The 8,297-nt window shown below is 29.4% G+C and overlaps 1 protein-coding gene across 1 annotated transcript in view; it reads left to right on the top strand.

Annotated features, from left to right (window-relative positions):
* The first annotated feature begins 502 nt into the window (after positions 1-502).
* The window catches only part of LOC106464915 (suppressor of cytokine signaling 5-like), an 11,266-nt gene continuing 3,471 nt past the window's right edge, over positions 503-8,297 (top strand). The window contains exon 1 of the mRNA XM_013925087.2: positions 503-706. The gene's annotated coding sequence lies outside the window, so the exon portion shown is untranslated. The remainder of the gene's footprint in view (positions 707-8,297) is intronic.

Raw genomic sequence — 8,297 nt, forward strand, 5'->3', positions numbered from 1 at the left:
TAAAAGAATACCGAAATATAGTAAACGCTAGAGCATTCAGAAACCTTCGAGATTATGACGTGTTACCAGAGTCACGTTATCCCCGCTGTCGTAACAATATTTTCATACATGATTTTATTGAAGAACAAATACTTTGTCATTTTTTGTGGTTGATGGGTCTGCCCAGGTCTCTAAGTTCAAAATTTTACCTCAAATATCTTTTCTGAGTCGACAGTAGGTAATATGAGTGTTTTCAGTTTCTTTATTCAAGGGACATAATGAATTTAAATCACGATTTGGAGAATGAAAGAAGCTGCTTTATAGCCACATTAAAAAAATCTTTTACCGCCGTATTTTTTGTCGAAAAATTTGAGACCAAGATTTTTTTTATTGTTGATTTGCAGAGAAAAAATACTGAAATAAAATTGACTGTATTTTGTATTATACATAATTTACCATTTAATTCATTGTGCGTGAATTTTAAAATTATGATTTATTAATTATTATCTATACGCAAAATACCTGGGCGTGGCATATATGTGAGTAGTTTAAATCGTCATTTCCTGTGAAAAGGTAGGGTGAGCTTTGTGGAGAAAAGATGGGAATTGTACACTTTATTCTTTGCAAATAGTAATAAATATAAGTTTAATTTGAATTTCAAGAGTTATTAAGTAGTTTGATCGTGATGTGAAACATCGACAAATGTTAGACTTATGGGGGAAGCCAGGTTTGTATGTGTTCATCCATATTAGTATTAATATGTTAGGGTTTCAACTGCTGTAGTGGTTTAAATGAACCACTTTCCGTTTCATGGTGTCGTTAAGCCTAAATGTTGGTTTTGGTAAATAAGTTCAGCTTTCTGGTCTAGAATGTGTGATATTGTATACTGTTGCAAGTGTGTCTAAGTAATATTAATTATTATGGATGGAGAAAATAAGTGACTTGAAATTTAAGCCAGTTTCCAAAGAACAACTGGAATTGTAAATAAGATCGTTATAACACTAACACTAGTAGTAACAGTAAAACTGATGACGAGTGACATTTTTAACTTTCAAGAAGTATAACTTGGAGTAACTAAGAAAGTATCGCAAGTCAAAATCATTATAATACATTAATGAAAATTTAAGTGTAATTATCTTTACATGTTATGCCAAGCTTAGTATATATAATTATATAATAAAACTAAAAGGCTGAGGTAATGTTAGTATATAAGTGTGTTTAAAGAATTTGAACAGTTTTGAAATGATTATTGCATAAATCACACAAATTAGACATGAAATTTGATGTGATTTTTTGATCTAGAATTAGAAAATAAAGGCAATGCCAGTATACAAGTAATTTAATATTGGCATAATCATAACATTAATAAATCAAATTGAATATTTGAAAATGTAGAGAGAGTTTATTCAAGCTGTAAAGCTTTTATAGTATATTGACTTTATTTATTGTTTCTCCATATTAACTTTGTAAAATTGTCGTACTTTTAAGGTTTTCTACTTTTAATTTCATTAAGTTTAGTTGCAATAAGTTACTAAACATGTTAGCATCTTCACTGGCATAACATATACATGTCGACAAATGTAGACTTGGCCAATTCCAGAATTTTGAACTGATGATAAATCTGTAGTTGTAGTATATAAAACAATTAAAGCAGATAGACTAGAAATAAAAAAATAAAAAACTAATATCTTAATAAGATTAAAATATAACAGATAATGTATGCAAGACAAAAATTGAAATATCAGCAGTAGATAGTTAGAACTTCATAAATTAAACCCATACTTATGTGACTTGTATTTATGTAAGTATCAATGAAATATTTATATTTAGTAATAAATTACAGATGTGAGCATGAGCACATGTAATATAACAAAAAAACAGTTTGGCTCACTATGATCACCTTTTTATGCATTAGTATACTGGTGGGTTAGCAGTCATTTTCTTGACTTACAATGCTAAAATCCAGGGTTCAATTCTCCATGATGGACAGAATGCAAATAGCCCATTTTGTATCTTTTGCACTTAAATATCAACACCATTTCTACCCATTGAAACTATCACATAGAACAACAAAACTAATCCATATTTAACCCATCTAAATGCTTTTTATTTTTATTGCTCAACAGTGTTTCACCTTTTCTTCTCTGTTTCAGATGTGTTTTTCCTTTGGTTCAGTTCTACTGCAGCGCTTGTTTATTTAAGGATAAATTAGAGGTAGATTTGGTGAAGATTATACTATAAGTGGGAGAAAATAGTAGATTAGGAGTAGAAATCAAGGAAGTAAGACAATAATTGAATAGAATTAGGGTAAAGGTTGCTTTGAGGAAGGGTGAGAATGAGAGTGCACAGTAGTAAAAAAGTTAAAACAACAAAGAGAGGTTCAGTTAGCATTCAGGCTGCTTGCATTGAGGAGTGAGGTGTTCACTGGGTTTATATAGTGGACAATCTCTCATTAAGTATACTGATAGTTGTAGTAGGGAGCATAGAAAGACTAGAACTATAAATCACTTGCTAGGTGCGAAATTGTTATAGTGGTTGTTGACAGTTTAGTTGCTGGTATCAAGGAGCATTCTTTTTTGTAGTACGTGTAAGAGCAAGTTATGATGGAAACTGTAAATTGGAAGAGCTGGTTAAAGAAGCTTGACATATTCAAAAAAAGAACAGTAGATTCAAGAATAAACTTAGCTATTTTTCTAATGTTAAGAGTATTGAGAACAAATATGATTATTTCAAGGCTCTATTTAATGGGAATTACTGAAACCTGGTTAGACTTTGAGGATATTGATACAAACAGTTATTTTGAAATTTCAGGTTATAAGTTATCATAAAACAAGAACACTGTTATAGGCATAATACAAATATTCACAATAAAAAAAATCAACAATGACAGAGTTTTACTGTAAAAGATGATTGCCACTCACTTTCATTTGTTTCTCTACCCAACAAGGCGAGAAACTATCGCTAAGATACCAAACCAGAAAGTGACCAACCCATTAAATTGTTCATCTTTCTTCTTGTTTCAGTCCAGATAACTCTACAACTACTTTATCATTAATGTCAGTTTAAACTTAAATCCACTTTGTGTTTCTGGGCAGTGCACAATGTCATCACTTAGTCATAATAACTAGTAGTAATTTATAAGTAATCCTAATTCTAGTGTTATAATCATCCCTTGAAGTTAGCTTTTTTACAGAAATCTGGTGTTCCTTTAAAAAGCTTAAGTATTGGGTCAAACAGGAATTACCAGCCATTATAATAGGTGAACATTAGATGATTGTAAAATGTAGAATATTCATTGCTTTGTACACTATAGAATTGGTGTTTTTTGGGAGACAACTCTTATATTATTTATGAAGTGAAGGAGTAAAAAAATCAATGCACATAATATTAACTTTTATTATACACATTCATAGAATACACTAGCTTTCAGTCAGTTATATATTAACGACTGTTGGTATGCAGTTTGTTTATCATAATATCATAGTAATGTCAGGGTAGGCATCAATATAGTGTAACTAAGAGCCTAGGACTTGTTTACAAGGAAAACCAAGTTGAGTCAAAACATGTCTTGATTATTACAGACTCTTTCTATGATGTTGTTCGTATTAACTGACATAACCATTTTGTACTTCTGCATTTTACAGTGTAACATTAAATTTTAATATTGAAGCTGTATCATCCATATCTTCTTGTTTGTAAATGTAAAGTGATGTAGGTATGGCAATTCCAAAAATAATGCTTTTATTATTTGTTTAATAGTAATAGACTTCAAAAGAAGGGGTGAAATGGCTACATACAAGGGATAATAGTCAAGAGATTGAACCTATATGGGTTACAATTACAGGTTTCAAGGGTAGAAAGCCAAATTAGCGATTGTTGTTGGCCAGCTGATCAGTTTCTCCTGAAATCAATCTGTGTATATATGTATTCATAACTCGGAACAATAACTTTACACAGATTGTCAAGGAATGTTTTATTATTTTTAAATATGGCAATATCATACATTATTGATTTTTTTCCTAAATAAATTGTGAAATTTACATTTTTAATAATGATGAAAGGCTTATTGCTTACCAATTATTGTAAATGAGTTTCTAAACATTCTCTTTTACACCAGTGTGATTGAAGTATAGTGCACATGTTTTGTTCATAAAAGAAATGATCTTGTAACCCTTGAGAGACTAAAATCAATATTAACTTATTGGAGCTATAAGCAGTCTTCAGAAGTTCTGTTTATGGTGAAAAACTAAATATCAAATGAAGGAGACAGTTCAGTTATTCATTCATCTATAAGTTTTCCCTATAGTGACATTATTCTGTAGTTCATGCCTTTTAGATTGTTCTTCTGTAATTTTAAAGTTTGTCACTATTAATAGACCTCCTGAAAATATATAGCCGAAATGTTGGACCAATAAAAAAAACCTAAGCTGTTTTTACTATTTCAATTCAAATAGCTTTTTTTAATATCTGTCATTGTATTTATCTACTTTTTATGTGCAACTCTGGTTTGAAAGAAAATAAAACAAAAACAACTTGTCATCACACTATCATAGGTAGGTTTATTGCTGTGTCGAGAAATGTTTTTTAACAGGTCTTCTTTGAAATTTGCAAACTTCTTATGTATTATAATAATTTGCTAAATATAAAACTGCAAAAAAATACAAAAAAACCCTAAACTTTTGATCTGTTCTTGCTTTTGTTAAAATTATTATGTATTTAATTAGTGCTTCAGAAAAGATGAGTATCATTGTAAGTATGCATAGTATTTACTGATACGTGTGTGTGTATTTAGTAGTTCAAATTAAAAAACACTATCAGTAATAAAAAAAAGTGTAAAGCATTGGAGATCCATCCCAATATAAATTGATTGATCAGTTATACAGTGATTACTTGTAGTTTAGGGTGTTGAACTGGAAATTATATCAGTCTAATTTTATTGAACAATGCCAATAAAGTGCTTGATATAGTGAATTTATGCTGTAATTGCTTTGGTTGGACTTTAATGGGACGTTCATACAGAGAGAATAAGCACCTAGTAAATATGGCAAAGTATCCAAATGTCAGCTGTTAGACAGTAAATAAAAAGCCACAGAAACCTGAAAATATGTAAGATTTCAGCATTGTATTTTATTTTGTGTAGTAAAATACTTATGTCAAAAGCTTATCTGTTGTTTTGCAATCTTAATGTGCCATCAGAAAGACTTTATCTGTTATATTAGGATGAAAATATGCATTTGAGTTACAAAATTATTCCAAAAACTCCAATTTATGTTTGTGTAAATTTTTGGAGTTATAAAGGATTTAGATACTGTTTGGTTAATAGTATAAGTTTTATTAATATTAAAATCACCTATAGTTTCCTAAAAAGTGACACATTTGTTATATATTTTTCATATTCATGTAAAATATATCTAAAATAATGGTTAAGATGAAACCTAACCATAATGTCAAATCTAGTTCATTTTAGATTATTTAAATAAAAGATAAAGCATCATAGTAAACTTTTTAATGCTTATCTAAAGCTTTCAGTTTGTGAAAACTAAATTGATAATGAAATAGAATTGTTTTATTTCTTACCAAAAATGTTTAATTAATTAGTAATGTCTGCTAAGAAATTTATGACTTAGTTTCCATTGTTTTCAACACTTGCAAGCTTATGTTTCATAATCTTTGAACAAAGCTGGATGGTGGTCATAATTCTTTAAAAATGATTACAAGAAATTACTGTTATTTTCTTTCTGAAAGTATTTAAGTTGGTCACGTCAGTTACATTTGTATAGTTCTCTATGTTTTCACTTGTTTGGTGCTATTGGTCCGTGAAAACATTAAAGCAGCTTAGCGATCACTGTGAATATGAAGTAATATATTGCTTATTAAAATAAAATCTTTCCAATAACATGAAATTGTCCATACTATCCTAAAGTATGAAAAGTAAGATCTTTGGTAAAATTTTTTTCCAAAAAATAGCTTCTATTGCAATAAGCCTAACATACTTCTAGGCTTACTGTTAACCCTTTCCAGATGGGTCACAGGTGAAAGGCCATTTCATCGCGTTTGTTGACTCGCATTCACAATTTCATTGAACTACTATTTCATGAATTTAAGTCAATAAGTTTGGTATCAAACTGTAGATCATAATTCAAATTTTAGTATTAAACATTACTCAGTTTCTTAATTTGAAAGTAAATATTAAAAAACAATTAAACATTGATTTTTGTTTGTCACATGGTATGTTGAATGCAGCACCAGTTCAAATTAGATGTTTGTGATGTCAAAATTCTAAGTCTCTAGTTTCGTACAAATCAGGAACTCAAAATTACCAATATTGACAAGCTAGAATATAAAATAAGAACCTTCTATCTTTTCTCCTTGCTAAGATATTGCTCGTGTAATGAATCAAACACAGTGGCACCCCGTCCAACTCATTCCATTTTTGGAAACGCTCCCCTATATATACTTGCTTCTATGTATCACACGAATAACCAATTGAAAGCTCAGAATGTCCCCCTAGAAGAGATAATTGTTTGCTTTACTTCTTTAGGTACTGTTCTATGTTTTATGAAAAAGAAGTTTAAGAACTTATCTCTAAATAGCAATAATCTATATATATATATACATAATAATTGGAATGTGACAGGCAAGACAGATCACTTTGTAAAGACTAAAGGTCAGTTTTATATTATTGGATGCAATAACATGAGTACACGTGTGCAGCATCATTGTAACTTCTGTATTGTTAGCCAGACACGGCTGAAAGGTCAATATAATAAAAATGATAGATATATATATAAATGTATAATATTATGAGAGTTAAGCTATTTCATCTAAACATTTATAATTTGTTGTCATTCTAAAGTGAAAGAGGCATAATTTATATTTTTTCCCTAATTGTTTTTATGGTGGTTACGAGATCAGTCAAATCTACCGAACCTGTACAGAGATTTGTTACTGAAAATAACAGATAAAATGTAAAGTTTTTCATAAGAAATGTTTGATAACTATCTGGACATTATAAAAATTTTGCATGTGAAGTTTGAGAATTTTCTGTTGCATAAAAGTATTTTTAATTTTAAAATCAAAATAAGTTTGTATGTTGGATAAGCAACATGCAAAAAGAAAAAAAAAGCATGAGAAAGAATTGCTTTACAAACCTTAAGACTCAATATAAAAAAATTGGTATCTTGCGTATGAAAGCATTCTAATGTTTACTGATATTCTGTGAAATTTCATAAAAACATACGCTTACTAATTCAAAGGTTATAGCATGAAAACTATAACAAGCACAAAATGGTTATGAGGTTAGTCCCAGGTTGCTGAAAGAGTTAATGTCACACAAATTACAGTTCATTTGTCTTATGGAACATTACTGTGATTTAATTCATTATAGATTAAGTAACAATATTTTTGTATGTGTTCTTATTTTTTAATAAAACTTTATTGAATCATTGTTAATCTATAAATACTTTAATTTGAGCTGAAGCTGGTGACTTTCTTTTTTATATAAACTGATTACTTTGTAAAATTTGGCTTGTGAAAAAAATATAGCAAAGGTTGTTTGTCTTCAGAATGATTTCGTAAAATATAAGTGAATTAAAAATTTCTAGTTATTTGTAATGATGATCATGGGTGTTTGAATAATGTAAACGTTAATGGCTCATATTTCATTTGTCTTATCTACTGTATATAAAGTATTGCCATATAAGATACCAGTATCACATCTGTTACACCAATCAAGTATTTCCTATCTTAAATTTATGTAAAGAATGCCATAAAGTTTCGCTTGTACAAGTTAAGTATATATCATAAAATGAAAATAGTTTGGCTAAGGTTCAATAGCTCAGCACATTTCTGTAAATATCTAAAAACCCAATTATGGTGTATGTTGTAATTTCACCACATTTGTTACACACCAATTTCCCCTATATATCAGGTATAAAACTTTTGAAGTAAGGTCACTAATCTTGGATATTACTTTATAGCATAATCTTTATGATTATGCAAAAATTTAAGCAACTGGCTAAAAATATAAACAGTAAGTAAAAATTCAAAATTTTGTTCATGCAAGTGTCACATTTATTGCAGTGGATTTTTTCAGATGCAGTGGTAAATGTATGGTGCTAGAATAAATATTCTAACATGATGAGAAAATTGTGTGTAAATTTGTGTAGTAAAATTACTAGTAGCGAAACAAAGCATCTTTCATATTTGGCTGTCCCCATCATACTGATGCTAGAAAGTATCCATAAAATGAGATTTATGAGGGGTTGTTAGAGCCCCCCCCCCCTCAAGTCTAGCATGATGCCCATTGTTTTGAGCCC

The sequence above is a fragment of the Limulus polyphemus genome, unplaced genomic scaffold, assembly GCF_000517525.1.
Source record: "Limulus polyphemus unplaced genomic scaffold, Limulus_polyphemus-2.1.2 Scaffold1780, whole genome shotgun sequence".
NCBI classification, from domain to species: domain Eukaryota; kingdom Metazoa; phylum Arthropoda; class Merostomata; order Xiphosura; family Limulidae; genus Limulus; species Limulus polyphemus.